The 26,068-nt window shown below is 41.3% G+C and overlaps 1 protein-coding gene and 1 long non-coding RNA gene across 4 annotated transcripts in view; both read left to right on the top strand.

Annotated features, from left to right (window-relative positions):
- LOC125721538 (NACHT, LRR and PYD domains-containing protein 3-like) overlaps window positions 1–26,068 on the top strand; it is a 111,384-nt gene that overhangs the window by 51,009 nt on the left and 34,307 nt on the right. The window lies entirely within an intron of this gene.
- LOC125721573 (uncharacterized) lies at window positions 10,876–11,383 on the top strand. The gene is made up of 3 exons (XR_007385836.1): window positions 10,876–10,957; window positions 11,054–11,159; window positions 11,292–11,383. It is a non-coding gene; the product is annotated as an uncharacterized LOC125721573 (long non-coding RNA).

Raw genomic sequence — 26,068 nt, 5'->3', positions numbered from 1 at the left:
GCACTCAAACGCACACCTCGCGCACTCACACGCACACCACGTGCACCCACACGCACACCACGCGTACTCACACGCACGCACACTACGCGCACTCACACACACACCACGCGCACACCACGCGCACTCACACACACACGTATTACGCCCTCACTTTTCCTACCTGCTTTTCACCCTCATCGTTTCTCCATTGCTTGTTGTAGTTTGTTTTATGTAATAAATAAATAAATACATTTCTATTAAATCATTTTTTGTCTTGTGGCCATTCATATAAGACAAAAGCCAGCACATTATCCAAATAACTCTCAACGCCTTTACTGTAGATGCATATTTTGTAGTTGGTCAGGTCAACTACTTTAGTCAAATTGTTGGGATTTGGTGTAATATAAAACTGACTGAGAAAGATTAAATTACAAAAGTATCACCCGGTACCAACAATTATTATATTTAGAACGCAGAACTGTAGAATCCTACATTCATCTATTATAGTAACATTTTAGCTTTTTTACACAAATCTGTCCTGGTGTATTGGCTCTAGATGGCGCTATTGTGTAAGACTGAGGCCCTGGGATCGTGGTCCGGAAACTGCAGCCTACACTACTGTAGGAGGTCATCCATTTGTTAGATGGCACTATTGTGTAAGACTGAGGCCCTGGGATCGTGGTCCGGAAACTGCAGCCTACACTACTGTAGGAGGTCATCCATTTGTTAGATGGCACTATTGTGTAAGACTGAGGCCCTGGGATCGTGGTCCGGAAACTGCAGCCTACACTACTGTAGGAGGTCATCCATTTGTTAGATGGCACTATTGTGTAAAAACAGGGTTCTAAAATTACGGTCCGAAAACTGTGGTACTGAAACTGCAGCCACCGGAACTCCAAGGTCATACTACTGGGCAGAAGATAAGAGCCATCAAATTTGTAACTACGTGTCGCCCATATCTGCTGACACTCTAGGAAGGAGTGGAGTCACAATGTGATAACAATCTATGGTGTCAACTGGATGCTATAAGAGTTTAAAAAGTTAATCACTGTAAAAATAACACTCGCTACACTCTTTAAAGTGTTAAATTTAACAATAATATTATGTGAAACAATGCAAAATAATGATGTTCTACTGTGCAGAAGTGGTATCATGGTGTGGGACTGACACGTTTTGCAAAGGTTAAGGTGAAATTCACTGAAAAGTGACTTCCACTAAAATTAATTTCCCTCTGCGAAAGATTTAGTAATAGTTCCATATTAAAGATTTTTATTAGTCACATATACCTGTCACGCTCGGAAGGACGGGTGCGCTGAGTGAGCGTGGTTGGTGCGGCTCAAAGAGCAGTAAAAGCAAGTTGCAGGCAAGATGCGGGACGAACAGGGTTTAATGGAGAGATTGGGACAGGAAACAAGGTACAGGAACAGGTCTCACGCAACACTTTCAATGACAGACAAGGGGTTAATGCAAAACAGGGACTTAAATACACAGAACAAGGCAGCAGAAAACAAGACACGACTGGGCACGATCAGGAAATCACACGTGGGTAATTAGGGGGTGTGGCACACACGAGGAGCATCACAATATGAATGTAGTCGTACACCAGCATGAAATGAAATTGCCACTACTTCAGACTGTGCAACAAGCAAGGCAGAAGGGTAGCAGAATAATGTTCACAAAATAATTACCAATAATATAGAAATATTTAAAAAGTACATAAAGTATACTATAGTCATATGTGATCAGACCCAAGGATAAGAAGCAAAAAAGAAAAAAAAAACTGTTTACATATTGTGTTAATTTTCCCTCGACCCCTTTACTGTATTTGGGCAGAACAGGTGCCAGGTATGATCTGCCTGTAGGCAAAGCCTAAATCTGGATTTACAAAGAACACGTTCCTTGGCATAGGAGTGCCATCAATTAGATAAATCTCTATAAAATAAGAAAATACATTTTGAATTAAAAAAAATAATATTAATACAAATAAAAATATAAGAATAAGACAATGATTTTCAATACTGCTTTTGCTTTTTTTTGAACAACCAACCTGTCAATCAACTGGTTTGGCATCAAAACATGTCTAAAATGGAATGAGCTATTCGGAATCCAGCTTCCGAAACATCGTTTTGCCGTTGTCATTTCTGAGCAAATAAAAGTTGTAATAATATAAAAATACTAGTACCATCTTGTTCACGTACCACCAGAGTATCCATTGGTGTCCTGGTCACTTTAAATTCATCAACAAATATCCTCAGTGTCAAAGTCAGCTACGTCTAAGTCATTTCAATTTCAAAGGTTTTCTTGTGTTTTATATACATCAACATAATATGCAACGTAAAGGAAGGAAATGTGTGTTCCTTGAGTTCTGGTGCACAGCACAAACAATTTGAGTGTCACACCTCGCTCACCTGACCCTCCCATGTGCCACGCCCCCCTCGGTAACCTTGAGTGGAATCCCGTGGGATCAGCTGCTTCGAGTTGTTTTCATTAGTTCTGTGTATTTACGTCCACGTCGGAGTATGTTTCTCTAGTTCTGCCATTGTATTGTTTCGACGCTGTTGTTTCGTATGCCTCTCTGTGTGCCCATTATAACCAATCCATCCATCCATCCATCCATTTTCCAAACCGCTTATCCTACTGGGTCGCGGGGGGTCCGGAGCCTATCCCGGAAGCAATGGGCATGAGGCAGGGCCATTAAAACCCATGTTACCCAGGTCCGCATATCCTTCTGCTTCCCTGGTCTGTGTCCTGCACGTTGTAACATTGAGGATGGTACAGTAAGTAAGTTAAAGGAATTCAGTGTAATAAAATAATAAAAATAGACATAAAAATAAAGAATACTGCAGATATTTAACGTGCTCTATACAGTTAATTTAAAATCTAAATGGAAAGTGGCTGGACAGTGAGGGTGCAGTCCAAATGCAATGACATGCCAAATAAGGAGCGTGTGCACAGTACACAAATAATTGTCAGGAAATCCGATTCCTGGCCACAAATCATGTCATTGATCCATTAGTAATTTGGTAAGTTGTATGAATCCCTGTTGACTCCAACTGCTTTTAATTTAATAAGCAGATAATAATTTGTTTCATCAGTGTCCCAGACTAAAAGCAGGCATGTTGCAGCGTGTTTTGCCACTCATTTCGTCTGAGGGGGTTGTGTTCCGACAGCAAGATCCACCTACAGTCAGCAGAGTGACAGCTCAGCCTTTAGGGTAAAAGCAAAAACAACACAGCATTTCTTTCTATTCATTTATCTTATTAGTATTTATTTAGGTTTTTTATTCAGCTTTTCTTTCCTTACTCTAACGGATTCATTTTTTTATGGGACTTCTATGACTAAAATAAAAATGCTGGCTGATCACAGGGACACATATGTGGGGGGGGGGGGGGGGGGGGAGCTGCAATTCTTATTATTAATCCAGTTCTGCACCCAATCTGTCTGAGAGACTATGACTTCATACATTTTCAAGCCATTTTGTATAATTGTGTTTCGTTTTTGTTTGTAAGTGCTACTGTTTATTTTTCTTTTTCATAAATATTGTTTTATTTTTAAACAAACATATATTGACAAATCCTTTCAGAATCTTTCTTGAATCCTTGAAAGAGCGTAACCCAAACACAAAAGAGACAGGCATTACATTGAAAAAACTAACCTATAGAATTTACTTTAACCTATAGAATTTACTCAAATAAATGATGCAACAATTTGCACTCACGTTTTTGGGATAAATTTAAACTGATGATTTTTTTTTGTAAAGTATACCCAATTCAAGGAAATAAAATATATATAAAATAAATTAAGCTGGAGTCTACCTGCTTTCACAGTACCACCCTGTCATGCCCTGCTCGTCGGCTCCTCCTGTGTGCCACGCCCCCTGCTTACCCACGTGTGTTTCCCGGATTGTAGCCAGCTGTGTCTGCTTATTTTCAATCAGTCCTGTGTATTTCAGTCCGTGTCTTACCCGAGTCCTTTGTCCGTCATTGATGTTGTCGATGCCTATGTCCCGTCCTGCCTGTGCCTTTATTAAATCCCCGTATACCCCGTACTCTGTTTGCCTTGCCTGCTCCTTGCCCGCACGATCGCCGCTCTCGCTTCTGCCGATCGTGACACCACCCTATATCATTCATTCAAACTAATCCTAATTAAACCTAATGCCAATTAAGAAAAGGGCCCCTGGGGTCTGACACAGAGGCTAAAATCAATGTTGGGGTATTTCACTATTTTATGGGATTCAAGATTCAAGCTATTTAGTGCCGTTCTTGTACAACGTACGCAATGTAATTCTTATTTGGTTTGCACAGATGTTGTGAAAATAATAAAGGAAAAAACTAAGGGGCCTTAACAGTCATTTAAGCATATGTTAGAATCTTTACATCATGACTGTAATTTCCCGAGCTTTCTGGGGGTGGGGGGAGGCTGCTCCCCTTCCAAGTAAGGTCTTCTATTCTGCAATATCCAGTGTAGTGTGGCATTATGTTTAGGTTAAACATTAAAAATACAGAATTAAATATCAATTAATGACTCACAAAATTAGTGGATATTACATTTCTGTATATTGCTTAATTTATACAGACCTCACTGGAATTTTAAGGCTAACTGAAAATAAAAATGCAGTCATATGTCGACTCAAGTAACATCTGATCAAACTTATGATTTATCGTGAGATGTCTGATGCAAACACAGTAGTGGACCATGTAAATTGGTATTTAGTCAGAATTTCATTATGTACAACCATAAATAATTTTTAATTGAGGCATATGTGGATTATGACCTTAGAGCTGAGTGATTTTTAGGGGTCCAAGCGATTTATATGGTAGGCCTATTTGGCAGCAACATTAATGTCCAAAAAGATTTAGTATTGCGTGCTGATTTTTATCGATTCGTATTTAAATGTTATTCTTAGAATATTTGGTACCACTTTACAATAAGGCCCCCTTCACCACTTATAATTGGTAGGAATGCATTGAAAACTGTGGTATAACTTGTTTATAATTGTCTATTAATGATTTACGAAGTGGTACAACCTAATTTATAACCTGCTTATAAACAATCCATAACCCCTTTATAAGGGTAGCCTTATTGTAAAGTGGCGCCGAATACTTTGTTATACTTGATATTTAGGGAAATTCTCTTTTCACCTCCCCCATTTTGCGCTCTGAGAGCAAAAGATGGCTTTCTGCTGTAGTACCTAGGGGACGTAAAGGCCTTGTTTAAGGACCCGAAAACATGCCGAGAGTAGATTTGAACCAGCGACTTTCCGATCATGAGCACTGAGGTTTAACTTGCTGAGCCAAACATGCCTCCGGACGTTTTGTGTGCGAAGTACCTTTCTACATCTTTTTTTCTTATTATATGCGCAACCATCATAATGTGCGCTCCAGACTTTGTCACATGCGCATTCGCCCGTGACTGGTGCGCACAACTCGCGTGACTAAAATACATCTCCCTATAACTATTTTAAAGTAAACCTGTTAATCAATTAAGACTACAAGGTGTGAACGTGAACGTGAAAAAAATAAATGTGACCACCTCGTTTTCATTCTTGATTACTATATTTCAGTGTAGCAATCCTATGTGCAGTATTTGTTAAAATACAACCAAAAATACCTGATTAAACGTAATGATGTACTGTTTCGCAATCAAATGAACCAAACCTGGAGGAGAACATGCCAGCACATCAAAATCTGATAAAGAGTAACAGAGCAACATATTGATTGACCCACAGGCAGCCAAATGTGCCCATCCCCCACCCCCTGAATGACTGTTTCTGTGAAACAGTATCCACCCCCCTGAATGACTGTCTTCTAAGCAGTACTATGCATAGGGCAGGTCATTAAGCACACACTACCTTGACTGACATATTGTACACATTGCACTCAGACACTCGTACTGTAATAGGATGTCTGTCTCTTTTTGTGTTGTTCTTATTTCTCTTGTTTATTACTCTACTGTAACTTATGTTGCTACACAGGGAGCCACTGGACTGTTTTTTCACTCTTTCTGTAATAGTGACAATAAAGATCTTATCTTAAATTCTTCCTTAGGAGAAATATAGTTATTATTGTCACGCGAAGTGCAGGACGGGCTGGACTGAAGATCGCTCAGGGAGCGCGAGTGATCCAAAATAGACAGGCAGGCAGGAATCGGGGTAAACGAGGGTTTAATCGGGCTTCGGGGAGCCGGGAACATTGGACGCAGACTAACATCAATGACAGACAAGGCAAACAGGTAAGACCAGGACTTAAATAAGACAGGACCAAGCAAAGTAAATGGACAAAGCTGGAGACGATCAGGGAAGCACACGTGGGTAATCAGGGGGCGTGGCACAGACGAGGAGCGGACGGAGCGGGCGTCACAATTATATGTAAGGAATAATTGACGACGGGCCGTTGAATTATTAGAAAATAATGCACACCCGAGGTGGTAATGCGGCCACGACGCGAAGCGGAGTGGCCGTTACACCTCGGGTGTGCATTATTTTCTAATAATTCAACGGTCCGGAGTCAATTATTCCGCTTATACTACGGTTGCCACACCTCAAGACATCGATCAGATGATATATTTCAAGGGATTCGTCCGGTTTTTCTACTTAAATCGCTATTGTGAGTAGGATTATTTCTTCCGCATCCAACGACTCTTTTGCTAGTTCCAAAACGTCATTTTAAAGCTGGCAATGGAGGCTTGAGCCGTTGATAGCAGACTAATGCAGTTAATAATGAAGTTATTAGAAAGAGAGCGAGAGAGACAGAGACACAGAGAAAGAGAAACAGAGAGAGAGAGAGAGCTTGTATGAATTAGGCTACCTCTGTGTGTCCCTCAACAGTGTTCTGAAGCACCGTCTCTAAACTGTAAGTCTGCTTTAAGATGCAGCGCTGTTATTACCTCGCTAGTGAGAAATGTCATGTGTAGCCTTTAAGTTGGTACACTAGGCTAACTAATACTGCTGCAGCCCAGTTGTTGAAAGTTTCATATTCACCGTAAATATAAAAATTTACTTTCGGAAAATCGTCTGTCATGTTGTTGTTTTTGTTAGTCCTGTGTGCTGTATAGGTACTGTATGCTAATTCCCGTTATTACAGTTAACTATGCGAAGTGATATGGAACTGTAATGCGGTCAAGAGAGCTACCTGGAACTACGTTCGCCGTGCGGTTATCTGAAAATAATTGCACACCTCTGAACGTTCGTCAGCCAATCAGATTAAAGCATTCCACGGTCCCGTAGTATAATATACAATAATGAATATACTTTTGTTTAGTGTGAATTATTGAAGGTATGATATATTATTGTATGTATGTGTACCATGTAAGTATTGTGTGACATGCATGTAAAGGAATAGATGGCTGCTGTAAAATTACTCCCTTATTATTTAAGTATTATGAACATGCATTTTGAGGTGTATAGGTGTGTATGTGTACGTATGCGTGTGTCTTTCTGTGTGTCTGTTTTCATATGTATATAAACAATTGAGGACCTTGTGCCTCAGTTATGTTTCTAAAAGGCACAATAAAGACTGACAGCTGCAGAACTGCACAGGCAGCTGCTGATTCTTGATTAGCACAGAGGAAGAAAAACCTTGACAATATTCGTCCACATACACTTCGCAACAGGAAACAGTGCCCTTGTTACTATCTCCGGGTATGTCTTTGTTGCTGTATTGGTGTGAAGTGCTTATTTTTAATAAAAATTATTTCATTTGATATTTTTAGGTGGATCGCTATACTATATAAAAGGACAAGCAAGCAAAGCAAAGGACAAGCAAGGCCAGTCAAAATAAAGGTGGTCTGTGGTGCTGAAGACGCGAATACAATATTCATCGATTTCCATGCAAGTTCCACCGGAGCTCACACTGGCCAAAAAAAACAAGAGATGCAATTTCTAAGAGACTCTTCTGGCCTGGAATGTCAGCTGACATTGATAAATGGGTGAGTAAATTTCACAAGCTGTGTTCTCTTGCAGGTTTCTCAAATGTGACACTGTTCTTTTTCTATTAATATAGGTAGATAATAGGTTCATATTTATTCATTCTCTGGTCATCACAAATTAAGATCCAGTAAGGTATCTTAATAAGATACAACTGAATTAAAATGGTTTTAAAAGCAATTTTTCATGTTAGTAATGTAGCAAATTGTAATCAGTCTGTTTCAGTTTTAAGAAATGCAGATTTTTGCAGATATGTGTTTTTTCTTTGACAGTGATGGTTTAAATCTTTTTGTTCTATTTTTTGTCAATTCATTCCATCTTTAATGCAGAACAATATATTTGATGAGTGTCAATTGATTGTGGCAGTTGATTTCAACTATTTGATGTCTATGTCTTTATAGGTGTCAGAGTGTGTGACATGCCAGGCCAGTCAGAATGTAATAAAACAACAAGTGCAATATACACCCATAAAGGTAAGTATAGTTTGTTCTTTTAACATATAGTTCTCAAACTAGAATAGATGCACCACCACAACAGTCAAAGTTGCTCATTAATGAAATATACTGTATGTATACTATGATATATTCCATTCATTTGGATAAGCCAAATGTTTACCTTTTTAGTTTAGTTTAGCTTTTCTGAATGTTCTGAATGCAACACTAGATGTGTCAGAGAAATATGAACTCTAATCTGAGAGCCTCACGTCATCAAATATGACATTAAATTTCCATCTGATTTTACTGGCACCCAGTGAGCAAATGCACAGGCATTTACATTTGCATAATTTGGCAGATTCATTTCTAAATTGACTTTAGTCTCCCTGTAGCACAAGGATCAACATGATGGTAAAGTTAGGATACAGACAGTGTTTAACTACTGACATTTGTGAACATAACTACGCATTCCACCACCACAGACAATAATCACATTCCGTTATTTGTTATATAATTTTACTCTTCTTTTTAAGGTCACGGAACCATTTGAGCTGGTGGGGATGGACCTGATAGGGCAATTGGTGACAACAACACAGGACCATAAATATATATGTGTCCTTGTGGATTATTTTACCAAGTGGTCACAAACCTACCCGCTAAAATCCAAATGTGCAGAGGACGTCACCACATGCATTTTGAAATTTGTTTATCAGTTTGGGGCTCCGAAAAGAATCCTGACTGACCAAGGAAGGGAATTCGTCAATGCGGTAAATTGGATTGATCAAATAAGTGACTTTAATGGATAGAGAATATGATACTTAAATTGCAAACATATTCCTTATTATACTGTCTGTACACTTTTTTAGCTTTATTACATGTTAATCTTTATTAACAGATCAACAAGCGAGTCTGCACAAAACTGTCAATTGAACGAAGTTTATGCTCTCCTTATCATCCGCAAACCAATGGCTTGGTGGAGCGGATGAATGGGACTATCCAAAGGTTGGGAAAATGCATCTTACTAGTTTTTACCTTTGTGACTTCAAGTGTTGTTTATGAGTAACATGAATTGTCATTATTAAGGTATTCCAAAATATTTTCAGGAAGCATTGGTTTCAAACATTAGCTGATATTTTTTGCTTTTGATTTAACAAAAACTCTTTCTTGTTTTGCCAAATACTTTTTCAGAACTTTAAGCAAATTAGTGGGTGAGAGACCAGATACGTGGGACGTATATCTGGATGCAATTATGTTTGGATTGCGTACAAAAAAACAAATCACAACTAAGTTCTCACCGTACTTCCTCATGTTTGGAGGCCCGCTACCCTTCTGAGGTGCCAGAACAATACCAGGTTAGGCTGTAAATGTTAATACATTTTCAATTCATTATAATTAATTATTTGTCACATAGCTCAGCTGATGTGTTCTGAGACTGTCTATATATGCAAAGTCCATTATTAAATAACAACCCAACTATTTGGTTTATAGGTGGACAATGCAGTGGAGCAAAGTACTGGTGAGGAGATAGTGGCAGAGGGAGTGAGACGGCTGGATGAGTTAAAAAATGCCATCCATGACAATATTGAAAAGGCACAAGATTCTGCGAAGAGGCTGAAGTCTGGTGCACAAAGGCACCATTTCAAAGTTGGTGACCAGCTGTGGAGGCAGAATATAAGGAGCCAGCAGAGGAAAAGTGGCAAGCTGGATGCCAACTGTCTAGGACCTTATATAATTACAGAAATACAAGGCAAGAATGCCAGTCTGCTGGGGGAGAAGGCTGCCGTTTTCCATAAAGTTAATATGGATCATCTAAAACTGGCCAAAGACGAGACACCTCGTATCCCTCACAAGATTGACATAAAAGGTCTGTCCACCACACCAGCAAGCCAAATCTCTGCTCCATTTCATGCAGCCTCTCTTGACTTGACTACAGTTTAACGGTGCATTCTGTAGAGGACGGTGCATTCTGTAGAGGATGGTGCATTCTGTAGAGGATGGTGCATTCTGTAGAAGATGGTGCATTCTGTAGAGGACGGTGCATTCTGTAGAGGATGGTGCATTCTGTAGAGGACGGTGCATTCTGTAGAGGATGGTGCATTCTGTAGAGGATGGTACATTCTGTAGAGGATGGTGCATTCTGTAGAGGATGGTGCATTCTGTAGAGGATGGTGCATTCTGTAGAGGACGGTGCATTCTGTAGAGGACGGTGCATTCTGTAGAGGACGGTGCATTCTGTAGAGGATGGTACATTCTGTAGAGGATGGTACATTCTGTAGAGGATGGTACATTCTGTAGCCTTTGCTTTCTCTCCCTTCATCTTTGCATTATACGTTTTACCAAAACTCTTTCAAATGCTCAAGGATTGCTTGATACCATCAGAATCTTCCTGATGTGATTGCCTTCAAAATTCACTGTTCACTGAGTCCCTGTTACATGTCTTTAGTACATATATAACTTAATAAAACTTGTTTGGGTTGAAAAGTGTTACTTTGGTATAAAATAAAGCAGCATTCTTGGTGTTTCTTACGCAGGTCATGTACCCCCATGAGAATCGGCCCCTTTATTTGGATCCTTTGGGAGAGTCTCCAGTTAAAATGAGGAAATGCTTAGAATCGACAAGGTACTTTCTGCTGTAACATTTTCTCCATAATAATAATAATTATTATTCATGTAATAACATATGATAAAATCGACTGATCTAAATTTGCTGTTCAAGGGCATTCCTGCTCAGCAAAGGCTGCAGTCTTCCTAGGTGGACCTGCAGTTCTCTCCCTCACAAACTTCAGAAAGACAGCACATCCTGTGGAGTCTTGGCTTTGAAAGTAAGTATTGAATAGTTGTTTCCATGGGCAATTTGTACCGAAATGGTACTTGACGTTGGAGTACTTAAGTGTTTGTGTGCTAAAACACTAGATCTTGTCCTGAAAGTCTGATTTGAATAAAATCTTTTCCAGTTTGCTGAGAGCATTTTGAAAGGGGAGGACATTAATATCAGTACTGACCAAAAGGCAGCTGAGAAGCTGAGGCTGGTTATTGCCATGACTCTCATCCGAGAATCTGGTACGTGATCAGCGTGACTCTTCTTCTGAACTGTGTTCCTTATTAAAAGGACAGTATAAAACCCCGTACCTGTTATGTACAGGATGTTTAACCTTACACCACATTTGTTTGTATATGTTATTGATGTATTTACTAAACTGAAGTGTTTGCTTTCTTTACAGACAGTCTCAGCAACCTCTGCCATTTTTGTGGGTTGAAGGAGTCTGGCAAACTATGGGTAATTTCTACAATATTGCAATACATTAGTGATAAGCATACTTATAAGATTAATTTCTTTGATAATAATATAGTAAAACGAGGTATTGCTTTTCTTTTCATGGGTGTGGATTGAGTATTCAGCTTGAGTATTCAGTAGCTGCTGGTTCTAGCTCTAGGAGCAGAGCGCTAACTTGACGTACGTGTCTAGTGTTTTTCATTATTAGCAAATTTCTGCTTCTGTTTTGTGTAATGGTGTATACATTTATCAAGTTGGTGGCTGCCTTTTTAAACCATAAGCAATACTGAGTGGATCTGGGCATTTATAAAGCATCTCACTGTGCTCTTTCCTCCTAGATTTGCTGAATCATTTATTTTTATTGTTTTTTTTCCCTTTTGGAGAGAAACTTTGTCTTTCAGTCAAAAATGTACAGGCAAATGGATTTAACTTAATCAGTCAGGCTGCTGTTTGGATGAAAAGGGTGTTTTGCTAGATAACACAGATAAGAAATTCACTGTTTCTCAAGTGAGTGCAAGTGAGTTTCCAGCTGTAACCTGCACAAGTAATTTGATGAAACACTGGACACTGACTCCAACAGGAGTCACTGGGAGAGTATTTACCTGTCAGATAGTCAGTGAGGATATGAGGGCAGATGGTGAACCAGCTGGTATTGGTGTTTGCACAATGTTTACAGCTATAAGTTGAGCAGTTATATCAACGGCCTGTCATCCTTATTCTGCTCATCTGTTTTTTCTATATACTGATGTTTTAGGACATCAACTGCTATTATATGTAGACAGCAATCTTCCCTGAATTTCCTATTATGATTACATTAATTGCTATGAATATTAAATGTGAAAAGTGTAAACTATACTACATTGGAAACACTCTCCCTTCCCTGTAGATCTGCTGTGATGTTTGCAGCAGATGGTACCACCATGACTGCGTGCAGAATCCTCCTGTTGATCAGGACTATATTTGTCCAGCATGCACATAAGGAATTGTCAGTTTATTAGTTTTGTGTTTCATGTAGGATTATCCATCCATCCATCCATCCATTTTCCAAACCGCTTATCCTACTGGGTCGCGGGAGGTCTGGAGCCTATCCCGGAAGCAATGGGCACGAGGCTGGGAACAACCCAGGATGGGGGCCAGCCCATCGCAGGGCACACTCACACACCATGCACTCTCACATGCATTCCTACGGGCAATTTAGCAAGTCCAATTAGACTCAGCATGTTTTTAGACTGTGGGGGGAAACCGGAGTACCTGGAGGAAACCCCACGACGACATGGGGAGAACATACAAACTCCACACACATGTGACCCAGGAGGAGATTCGAACCCTGGTCCCAGAGGTGTGAGGCAACAGTGCTAACCACTGCACCACCATGCCGCCCCCATGTAGGATTATTTATTTATTTATTTGACAATGTGACTAATTTTACTTATTTATTTGCTTATTGCTTTTATTTGAATCATATTGCCTTACTTGTTTGTTTTCTAATATTATTACTATCCATAATAATCAGTTCGTTTTTGATGTTAAGCCTTTAGTTTGTAGTCATTGTTCGAATTGTTAATTGTATTATTAAAGTTATTAAAGTTTCTATGCCTTCACAAATAATTTACCTATTGAATCTCAGATGATATCTATAGGAAAACTTTAATGTTGAAATGAATAATTACAACTAGAACGTTAAGTTCCTACATTATATCCCATTTCATGCCCACTTGACATCAGCAAGGTCTGTTTCATAATCTCTGTAGGTACAGTGCATTATATGTGTTGCCATGAGACAACATATTCATTTTTTGGCATTCAAGATCATTGGCGTTCAAACTGTAATTTTAACTACAAATCATGATGCAAACTTGGTACCAAAACATACATGGCAGGTTGTTACATTCCGTGTGTGGATGGGGGTGAGGAAGCAACTCCAGGAGCCAGGAATCTAGATAGGCAGATTTATTTAGGGGGGGACGAAAAGGATCGGGGAGACAGCAACAAACATCAATGACGGATCTCGGGAAACTGACTTGAACGTTGACTTGAATTGTTTGACTGTACAATTTTTTTAAAAGTTCTGTAAAATACCTTAAATGATAATACTGTAAATATCGATCAGGTAAAATAATTTTTATAATATATAAAATGTTTGTAAATATAAAATTTATCTTTAATACGATTTTGAATTGTAACATTATTTTTTTTTGCTTCAGTTACTGGTGTAATCTGTAACATGATAAATACATGAGTATACGTATTAAAATACAGTTTTAAATATGCAGTTTACAGTTCATGGAAACAAAGTAAGCTGTTATACATTAAACAGTACTGCTGTAATTTTACAGCAGAATTTATACTGTGGCGTTGGTGAGCCAATCGCCGGCTGGCCTATTTGCATGTGTCCCAGCATGCCGCACTGTCATGCTGAGAATGGCCGCTGTCTATGTCATGCATGTAGTTCATGTTCCAGGTTCCATGCGTTACGAATAAAAGAGCTTTAACCAGACTGCATTTCTGACACGGCATCATGGCAGGAAACAACAGATATTGCAATGCAGTAGAAAACCTCCACCTGTACGTTTTATGGTTTTTAACTGCTAGTTTTACAAAAAAAAAAAAAAAAACATAATACTTTAATCTGAAAATATTTGGGAAGATATGGATTCAAACAATTTATTATACAGAATAATATGTACCTCATCACATTAAATGGCACTACTGTAGTAGTACCATATATGTTGAGTATACTTTGATAGAGAATGTGAAGCACCAGGGGGAACTTCAGTAGTGGCAAAGGCCAAAATTATAAACAAAGAGGGTGAACACTGGGTTGGGATGATTTTGGAGGCCAAAAAGCTTCCTTTTTTGAATCTTACTGTTATCCCCCCGATTCCCCTTACTACCCAAAGAGTTTTATGTGCTTTTTATGGAAGCTTGTCACAAAAATAAGGTATAATACGGGTCAAGTTCAAGGAGACTTTGCCTCCGCATGCGGTGCTCATGTCGCCTGTTTCCTGTACCTCCGCTTCAAGGGACTTTCATTTCAACAGAGTATGGGGTTCTACTCTGATGATGTAAAGAAAGTCTATGCTTTAGTGTCCAAGTCTATTAAGAAATATTCAGCGTGTATTACCCGTGTTAATGTTAAACTTTCAAAGCTACAAAAGGCATCCCAGATACCACACATATGTTGAAATGACATTGATTCCATATTAAAAAACATTGATCTTCAATGTTCATTTAGCATTGATCTTGCTCGTTGAGAAGGCCGTCTATCCAACGTTGAAAAGTCAACCATTTGCGATAAGGATTCAACGTTGTTTCAACACTTGTTTCACAACTTCTTCATTCATTGATTTAATGTTGAATTAGTGTATGTCAAATCAATATTGGGTTATAATTGCTTCACAAGTGAATTAATGCTGAAATTATGTTATATCCAGCAGGGCTTTCTAAAGCTAAATAAAAAATAGCATGTACAGATATTCAAATTGAATTTATTATTAATTTATTATTGAATTTATTATTCACATTATATATGTCACGATCTGGGGCGGGCGCTGAGAAGCGCACAGGCGGTTAAGCAGGCAAGGAACAGGCGAGCAGGCGAACTCGGGGAAAATGAGGATTTATTCAAACGGGAACGGGACAACGGAAGGTACACAGGCACTGACATCTACTAACATCAATGACAGACACTGAACTCTGGTAAGACATGGACTCAAATAGACAGGACTGATTGAAAATAATCAGACACAGCTGGGTACGATCAGGGAAGCACACGTGGATAATCAGGGGGGTGTGGCACACATGAGGAACGTACGAGCCGGGCGTGACAATATATACATTCACAGAAAAATAGCACAATGGTGGTAATTTTATAGCAATTTGATAACAATCACAAAAACATTGAAGTGCAAATTGACCCCCCCCAAGCGGCCCACACCCACTTCTGTTCATTTTCTCTTTGCACCTCCCTGACGTTCTGCTGCATATCGGAGCCATTTCGTCACAGCATCACTGAAGATATGATGGGTCACTTCCTTGTAGTGGTGCTGTAGAGCTTCTGATATTGAAGAGAAAATAAGCTGTCATTAAAGATTTAACAGAGCTAAAGATTTACAGTTAAATGATCAACAGTACATAGCTGAATTGTTTGATCCAGTTACTAAAATGGATCAGCGTCTCCCTTTCAATTTGTATTTAAAGGACAAAATCACCATCCATCCATCCATCCATCCATCATCTCCCGCTTAATCCGGAGTCGGGTCGCGGGGGCAGCAGCCTCAGCAGGGAGACCCAGACTTCCCTCTCCCCGGCCACTTCGTCCAGCTCCTCTGGGGGGACCCTGAGGCGTTCCCAGGCCAGCCGAGAGACATAGTCTCTCCAGCGTGTCCTGGGTCTTCCCCGGGGCCTCCTCCCAGTGGGACATGCCCGGAATACCTCCCCAGGGAGGCGTCCCGGAGGCATCCTGATCAGATGCCCGAGCCACCTCATCTGTCTCCTCTCGATGCGGAGGAGCAGCGGCTCTACTCTGAGTCCCTCCCGAATGACTGAGCTCCTCACCCTATCTCTAAGGGAGAGCCCAGCCACCCTGCGGAGGAAACTAATTTCAGCCGCTTGTACCCGCGATCTCGTTCTTTCGGTCACTACCCAAAGCTCATGACCATAGGTGAGGGTAGGAACGTAGATTGACTGGTAAATCGAGAGCTTCGCCTTTTGGCTCAGCTCTCTCTTCACCATGACAGACCGATGCAGCGCCCGCATGACTGCTGACGCCGCACCGATCCGCCTGTCGATCTCCCGCTCCATCGTTCCCCCACTCGTGAACAAGATCCCGAGATACTTAAACTCCTCCACTTGGGGGAGGACCCCATCCCCAACCCGGAGAGAGCACTCTACCCTTTTCCGGCTGAGAACCATGGTCTCAGATTTGGAGGTGCTGATTCTCATCCCAGCCGCTTCGCACTCGACTGCGAACTGCTCCAGTGAGAGCTGAAGGTCACGGCTCGATGAGGCCAACAGAACCACATCATCCGCAAAAAGCAGAGACCTAATCCTGAGGTCACCGAACCGGACGCCCTCAACGCCCTGGCTGCGCCTAGAAATTCTGTCCATAAAAACCATGAACAGAATCGGTGACAAAGGGCAGCCCTGACGGAGTCCAACCCTCACCGGAAACGAGTCCGACTTATTGCCGCCCATGCGGACCAAACTCTGGCACCGGTCATACAGGGACCGAACTGCCCTTAAAAGGGAGCCCGGTACCCCATACTCCCGGAGCACTCCCCACAGGACCCCCCGAGGGACACGGTCGTATGCCTTTTCCAAGTCCACAAAACACATGTAGACTTCTCGGGAAAACTCCCATGAACCCTCCAGAACCCTGCTGAGAGTATAGAGCTGGTCCACTGTTCCACGGCCAGGGCGAAAACCACACTGCTCCTCCTGAATCCGAGGTTCGACAATCCGGCGGACCCTCCTTTCCAGGACCCCCGAATAGACCTTACCAGGGAGGCTGAGGAGTGTGATCCCCCTGTAGTTGGAGCACACCCTCCGGTCCCCCTTCTTAAAAAGGGGGACCACCACCCCGGTCTGCCAATCCAGAGGCACTGCCCCTGATGTCCACGCGATGCTGCAGATGCGTGTCAGCCAGGACAGCCCCGCAGCATCCAGAGCCTTGAGGAACTCTGGGCGAATCTCGTCCACCCCCGGGGCCCGGCCACCAAGGAGCTTTTTGACCACCTCAGCGACCTCCACCCCCGAGATAGGCGAGTCCACCCCCAAGTCCCCACACTCTGCTTCCATAGTGGAAGGCGTGTTGGTGGGATTGAGGAGGTCTTCGAAGTACTCCCTCCACCGACCCAAAACGTCCCGAGCTGAGGTCAGCAGCGCACCATCCCCACCATAAATAGTGTTGATGCTGCACCGCTTTCCCGCCCGGAGCCGCCGGATGGTGGACCAGAATTTCCTCGAAGCCGTCCGGAAGTCGTTCTCCATGGCCTCACCAAACTCCTCCCACACCCGAGTTTTTGCCTCAGCGACCGCCAAAGCCGCATTCTGCTTGGCCTGCCGGTAGCTGTCAGCTGCGTCTGGAGTCCCACAGGCCAGAAAGGCCCGATAAGACTCCTTCTTTAGCTTGACGGCATCCCTTACCACCGGTGTCCACCAGCGGGTTCGGGGATTGCCGCCGCGACAGGCACCGACCACCTTACGGCCGCAGCTCCGGTCAGCCGCCTCCACAATGGAGGCACGGAACATGGCCCATTCGGACTCAATGTCCCCCGCCTCCCCCGGGATATGGGAGAAGTTCTGCTGGAGGTAGGAGTTGAAACTCTCCCTGACAGGGGATTCCGCCAGACGTTCCCAGCAGACCCTCACTATACGCTTGGGCCTGCCAGGCCTGGCCGGCTTCCTCCCCCACCAGCAGAGCCAACCCACCACCAGGTAGTAATCGGTTGACAGCTCCGCCCCTCTCTTCACCCGAGTGTCCAAAACATGCGGCCGCAAGTCCGATGACATGACTACAAAGTCGATCATCGAACTGCGGTCTAGGGTGTCCTGGTGCCAAGTGCACATATGGACACCCTTATGCTTGAACATGGTGTTCATTATGGACAGTCCGTGACGAGCACAGAAGTCCAATAACAAAACACCGCTCGGGTTCAGATCGGGGGGGCCGTTCCTCCCAATCACGCCCCTCCAGGTCTCACTGTCGCTCCCCACGTGAGCATTGAAGTCCCCCAGCAGAACAAGGGAGTCCCCAGGAGGAGCGTTCTCCAACACCCCTTCCAAGGACTCCAAAAGGGGTGGGTATTCTGAACTGCTGTTTGGCGCATAAGCGCAAACAACAGTCAAGACCCGTCCCCCCACCCGAAGGCGAAGGGAGGCTACCCTCTCGTCCACTGCGGTAAACCCCAATGTACAGGCACCCAGCCTGGGGGCAATAAGTATGCCCACGCCCGCTCGGCGCCTCTCCCCGCGGGCAACTCCAGAGTGGAAAAGGGTCCAACCCCCCTCAAGGAGACTGGTTCCAGAGCCCAAGCCGTGCGTCGAGGTGAGTCCGACTATATCTAGCCGGAACTTCACAACCTCGCGCACCAGCTCAGGCTCTTTCCCCATCAGAGAGGTGACATTCCATGTCCCTAGAGCTAGCTTCTGCAGCCGAGGATCGGACCGCCAAGGTCCCCGCCTTTGGCCGCCGCCCAGATCACCTCGCACCCGAACCCTATGGCCCCTCCCATGGGTGGTGAGCCCATTGGAGGGGGGACCCACGTGCCTTGTTCGGGCTGCGCCCGACCAGGCCCCATGGTGTAGGCCTGGCCGCCAGGCGCTCGCCATCGAGCCCCACCCCCAGGCCTGGCTCCGGGGGGGGCCCTGGTGACCCGCGTCCGGGCAAGGGAAAATGTGGTTCCAAAATTTTTTTCATTATAAGGGGTTTTGAGCCGCACTTCGTCTGGTTCCTCACCCAGGACCTGTTTGCCTTGGGTTACCCTACCAGGGGCATAAAGCCCCAGACAACATAGCTCCTGGCATCATTGTAACACGCAAACCCCTCCACCACGATAAGGTGTCGGTTCTAGGAGGACAAAATGACTGTAAATACAAATTACAATTATTATAATCAAGCAATTGATTTTTACAAGAATTGTAATACAAATCCCATTTACAGAACTGTTGGGATGGCATGTAAAATGTAAAGACACTTTGACATTTTGAAAGAGCTGTGAAATCTAACAGTGGAAGTGGAAGTACAGTAATTCTTTGATCTCTGAAAACAGAAAAAAATAAAGAAAATATGATTATGCAAACCTTTTAAACATGCAAGATTTTTAAGCAACTGTAAATAGTATTTTTGAAGTTTAAACTAATAAGTCTGTCAAAGTGAAAATAAACTCTAGTCATCTCAGCTACATATGAGACCAGAACACATGGTTCCAGTTATTACAGAGTACAAGAATTTTTATAAATAAATTACAAATATCAACTCTAAACACAAACAGCTTACAATGGGTATTTTAGACATTCAGAATTTGTGCAAATGTTGCAAAAGCAGTCGAAAACAATTTGAATAGTGTAATGTAATTGTCTACATTATATGTGTGTATGATCAGCAGGGTTTAAATATGAGCACAGTAAATCTATTTTAATACATCTATATTGCACAGCACAATACGATATACAGCACTATACACTATACACATAGTATCTAAGTAGTATTGCATTTGTAAAATGCAACTAGAAAACCCCTTGTCTCATGCTGTCTTGCCATGCTTCCCTGAAGATAATACTTGTCAAATTGGACAAGGACAGCTCCACAAGAGACGTTTCTGAGGTTTTCGTTCCTATTCATCACAATCTCGGTGGATTAAAAAAACTTAAAAACAGTACTGTGTCATGTTATGCAAATATACATCCAACACCATTGGTCTACAGGGCAGTGGGCGGTACCAGGAACTTCAACAAAAAGGGCATCACCACTGTCCTAACACCGTTCCGCATATGTTAATCATCCAAGGGCAGGGCTGACACTCAAATACATCCCCAAACCATTAAAATATGTACCACTCTGGAGAGGTGTCCCATATGTCACTGAGAGTTTTTCTCTGACCACATAGCAGGAAAAAAACCACATCACACTAATTGTCAAGTTCAGTCAGAACTAACCCATCAAAACTTCAATATAAAACAAGAAAAAGCTGTAAGATCTTTCTCATGATGGTGGGTAAATGTGGGACGGCTCTTCTGATCCTCATGACTTCTTGTGCGCATATTAAAATGGGGCAGATATGTGGAGGTGGAGACTCAGTGACTTAACACCCTATGCTGTAAATTGAACACTATTAGAGTTAATAAAGATTAACACTGTAAAAACAACACCCATTGTACACTGTAAAGTGTTAAAGGTAACAGTCAATGGTGGGCCCATTTAAATACCATGCAGTAATTTAACACTGGCACATTTGCCGTGTAAGGTTTAAGGCAATGAACTTTCTTTAAATGAACTAAGTAGCCAGAACTAGGTTAAAAGTTAGAATGTACTAATAAATCTTAAAGGAAGAAAACGGAATAAACAAAACTTAAATGGTAGCATTTGCATAAGGAGGATGCATTTAAGATTTTGTTACTCAAGCCATTTAAATGAAACTAATGAATGCAGCTGATGCAAATTAAGTTTCTTAAATTATAAATACTTAAGTTGATTTTACTCAATACAAAAAGTATTTTTACTTTAACTGTTTGAGTTAAATATAAAAATATGGGTCATTCTCTCAAATTTAAGAATCATTCAAAAAATGTTATGGTGAAGTACAGTGTTTGTTTTTTGTGTTGAGCAATAGGCGTCACCTTAGGTATATTAAATTTAAGTTATTTGTACCTCCGATTTCCTGATTTTTTTTTGCAATGTGTATGTTTATGTATGTGTGTGTGAGAGAGAGAGATCAATTTTTAACACGATAGATAAGAGAAGATTATAAAGAACTACACATAGATTATATCTAAAATCTTGATCCTCCTGGGATCCCAAACACAATCTTCCTCCAAGCCGCTAGGAGCCATTCCGCAGTTGGGTGACACTGGCAGGGCACATGTCCCAGAATGCCCTGTGTGCAACTGTAAATCGCCCTTGATGTTGTTGTGAATGTTAATGGCTGCATTTCCCTATTGTCGTGCGTGTATTTGCCCGTGTCTTGTGTGCACCCTGTCCGATCCTCGTGTGTATTTAGCTTGTGTGAATCTCCCACTGTGTTTGCATCTTACAGTTCCGCTTCTGACAACCTTGTATTTCCCGTCTGTGTATTTAGCTTGTGTGAATCTCCCACTGTGTTTGCATCTTACAGTTCCGCGTCTGACAACCTTGTATTTCCCGTCTGTGTATTTAGCTTGTGTGAATCTCCCACTGTGTTTGCATCTTACAGTTCCGTGTCTGACAGCCTTGTATTTCCCGTCTGTGTATTTAGCTTGTGTGAATCTCCCACTGTGTTTGCATCTTACAGTTCCGCTTCTGACAACCTTGTATTTCCCGTCTGTGTATTTAGCTTGTGTGAATCTCCCACTGTGTTTGCATCTTACAGTTCCGCTTCTGACAACCTTGTATTTCCCGTCTGTGTATTTAGCTTGTGTGAATCTCCCACTGTGTTTGCATCTTACAGTTCCGCGTCTGACAACCTTGTGTTTCCCGTCTGTGTATTTAGCTTGTGTGAATCTCCCACTGTGTTTGCATCTTACAGTTCCGCTTCTGACAGCCTTGTATTTCCCGTCTGTGTATTTAGCTTGTGTGAATCTCCCACTGTGTTTGCATCTTACAGTTCCACGTCTGACAACCTTGTATTTCCCGTCTGTGTATTTAGCTTCTGTGAATCTCCCACTGTGTTTGCATCTTACAGTTCCGCGTCTGACAACCTTGTGTTTCGCGTCTGTGTATTTAGCTTGTGTGAATCTCCCACTGTGTTTGCATCTTACAGTTTCGCGTCTGACAACCTTGTGTTTCGCGTCTGTGTATTTAGCTTGTGTGAATCTCCCACTGTGTTTGCATCTTACAGTTCCGCTTCTGACAACCTTGTATTTCCCGTCTGTGTATTTAGCTTGTGTGAATCTCCCACTGTGTTTGCATCTTACAGTTCCGCTTCTGACAACCTTGTATTTCCCGTCTGTGTATTTAGCTTGTGTGAATCTCCCACTGTGTTTGCATCTTACAGTTTCGCGTCTGACAACCTTGTGTTTCGCGTCTGTGTATTTAGCTTGTGTGAATCTCCCACTGTGTTTGCATCTTACAGTTCCGTGTCTGACAACCTTGTGTTTCGCGTCTGTGTATTTAGTTTAGTGCTCGTTGGATGCCTCCTATAGTTCTTCTAAAGACTGCAATAAAAAAGCATGTTTCCTCGCTCTACTCAGCTCCCATAATGCCTCAGTCCACCCGGCGCCTCAATACTTTTCTTTAATACAAATAATAATTTTTATTCCAAGTACAATCCACATCATTTCTTGAAAGCTTATTACCCATCCTTTGATTGTGGTATCACTTACTTTTCAATGATTTCACGTAAACATTATTTCTGTTATACAAACATGATGAAACCAGTCGGGGTCATTTTGACCCCAACATCAATCAATTGAAATAAACACACACTCATCCAAACTTCAACACTTTTAAATTTTATTTTGTCTTTCAGTACAAAGCTACAACACCAAATCTGGCCAATTTTGATCTGCTTGCCATTTTGCCTAAATTTGCCCACCAAATGCTGGTGTTATCAATAACTACATTATATCGTTGTATATATTTTAGATTTATTACAGCCAAAGACATCTTGGAGCTGTGAGAAACCTCCTTCTCCTTACATATCCCTCCTTCCCACGCTCCGGTTTTCAAACATGTCGCGAACATAAACATAAAAGAGTATAAAGAAATGCATCCATAACCCATAAATAGCTCCATACTTTATAACTTTTATACTTTTATATCCCACAGCAAACATGATCTTTTGAAATTTATGATAACTGCACAGGCAGAATTTGGCACTTTTGACTGGGGTTCCCTGGGACCCCAAAACATTTGTGTTTTTAAAAAGCACCAATCAAAGCAGAAATAGAAAAGAATGATGTGACATCATTAGGAAGAAATTGATTGGCAGTCATAAAACGTAATTATTTAAAGAAAGAAAATGTGAGGTATGAGAACAATATACCTCTGGCATGTGCAGGGACCCTGTCGGTAGGATGTGGGTTACATCCCTAATTAAATTACAATGCCCCCTCTCTTCTATTATTGGTATCTTTTCATGAAGCCTTTTTGAAAGCATTCAAATAAAACGTTTTGTTGGGAATAAATTACGTGTACAAGTTTAAATTTAAACAATTTAACAAATATTAAAATATACGTCATTCTCACTAATTTAAGAATCTTTTGAAAAAATGTTATGGTGAAATAGTTTCAGTTTTATTAAAATTATGTTATTTGTTCCTCTGATTTCATGATTTTTTAGCAATATATGTGTGCTTATGTGTGTGTGTGTGTGTGTGTGTGTGTGTGTGAATGTAAGATTAAGAGATTAATTTTTAACATGATAGGTAAGAGATTATAAAAAATTACATATAGATTATATTTAGATCTTTCGATTTCTTTATTCACTTTCTGTCCTTCCCTTTTCCCGTTCTGTTTCTCTAATTATTTTTTATGGATCAAAACACAACCCTGATTAGTGCTCTGGGTAAATTATATCTAAAACTTCAATCCTGCTGGGATCCCAAACACAATCTTCCTCCAAACCACTGGGAACCATTCCGCACTTGGGGGGCACCCAGGCTGTGTCATACCCATTCTCATGCCAGGTTTTTTGGAGGGGGTGTCCCTGCCGGTCGATCTTCTTTACTTTTCCAACTCGAATCCTCAGCTTGAGTACAGCTCGCTGCTCATTGTAGGGTAGATTTTTTGGGTAGACTCTGGCCTTCCGAAAGCTCCGACTGACATAGACTCCACGTCCAAGCATGCCATCGCTGGACTGCTGAAATCCGTGCTTTTTAATATTTAATGCGGCTGTCCGTGTGGTACCATGGTACATGATGTATGTCCTACTACCCCTCCTTACATCAGGCTCCAAATGGGATTCAAAAAGTGAGCAGAAGTCATCTCCAAATTCAGGGAGGCTTGCCATACTGTACTTTACTCTGCAAACCAGTAAATTGGCTTCAATAAGCAGATGTTTTATGTACAAGCAAGAACAATTTGGTGTCAGTTTTATTACAGGAAAGAAAGCTAAATTTTAATACGGTCCATGTTAATTCAGATATCAAGTATAATAAGTTTAAGAAGTTTAATGATCATGTTTTATTATAAAAATTCTGTTTTATATTTAAAACAGAATAAGACCATGGAGTAGCAGACTTACCTCTTGTACTGAAAATCCACTTCAGAGTAAAATTACTTCAGACCAGTGAATCAAGGTTTTGCTGTAGTTTCAGTTTCACCTAAACTGAAAGACAGATACGTTATATAGACGGCTTTGTCACACCTTTTTCCGTCACAGAAAGAATTTCTGCCTACTCGTCTATACAAGACTAAAAACATATAAAACAAGTTTACATGGCTGATTTCATAAAACAGAAGATAGAAAAATAACCTAAGATGAAATTATTTCTTTAATTAAAGGTGAGAATTGATCTCAACGGTTTTATTTACTATTCACAAGTAAACTATAAGGTAGGATTCGGATCTGTATGCTTTCGCAAAAAGTAAAGAAAGTTTCTGTAATATATATATTGTTCATAATGAGAATCACTAAAATCAGGTCTTATTGGGTGTGGAGTTTCCCTTCCCGTGCTTACAGGGATGGGCAGGAACATGAAGGTCACACAAAATCATAAAAAGGAAGGATAGACTTGTAACTTAGTCATTTCAGGTGAGGAAAATGAGCCACATGAGACAGTATGGGATCAAGGCTGTTTTACTGGGGTTTCAATGATCACAAACATAGAATTAGATGTAACTTTGTGTGGCTACTTGTCAGATATGGAAGAACATTCTCAAGCTTGAATATAAGAATATTGTGTCTTATTACAAAGATTTGCGTGAATAAATTTATTGCCACAAATCCCTAGTATTCATGCACACAAACTCATTCCCGCAGCATCTTAATTACGGAGCCCTGGTAGTGTCTCAGACAGGGTTTCTTCATACTACATCAGGCGCACAATTTAGTTTAATGTGCTCATGAAATACTACATCGAGTTCATGAAATCCCTAAAATGTGCAGACAGTTTACTTTTCCTCACTGTTCGTGGCCCCTACAGGCTCCGCAGCATCTAGTTACCTGAACTGCTATTCTGTAAATGACTGATTAAATACAGAGCCCAGCCTGGGATTTACAACATTTATCTTTCGGTCACAGGTACAGAGTCCTGGCCCACTGAGTCACACAGGAGTTATTTCCAACCTTTTCTTTTTGATTATTATGAACATGCGATACAGCTTCAAAATACTATTCAGTTAATTCCCCTAGTGTCCCAAAATTGTTCTTAAGTCATTAAATATTATTCTATACAAATGTGTTAATTCACTTAACATTTGACAAAATATTCTAAAGCATTTACTCTATGCAACTAGTTACAGTGTTTAATTACGTTAAATGTCTAATTATGCTTAGAAGTATTAAATCCCAGTATGTGCGTTAAACAGGGGTGGATTTAAGGGGCGGCCACCCCACATCTAAATAATAGAAAATGCAATATAGATTATCTAATTTTTGAAGCTGAAGCATAGAACAGGCCCGGTGCAGTTCGGCTGACCCCATAAATATAACTGAGCCCTGAGGGCCACCCAAAGCAAAATGTTTCTGCTGATGCCTCAGGTTAAACATTCTCATTTTATCAGTTACAGTACATCTGTTGACTTTAGTCATGCCTTGCAATGGTAATATCTTTAAATCATTCCGGAATCTTATTTGTGCTTCTTGCTGAAATGACGAC

Source organism: Brienomyrus brachyistius, unplaced genomic scaffold, assembly GCF_023856365.1.
Source record: "Brienomyrus brachyistius isolate T26 unplaced genomic scaffold, BBRACH_0.4 scaffold34, whole genome shotgun sequence".
NCBI lineage: Eukaryota > Metazoa > Chordata > Actinopteri > Osteoglossiformes > Mormyridae > Brienomyrus > Brienomyrus brachyistius.
Note: the sequence above shows the minus strand (reverse complement) of the source record. Positions and strands in the feature narration are given on the sequence as shown.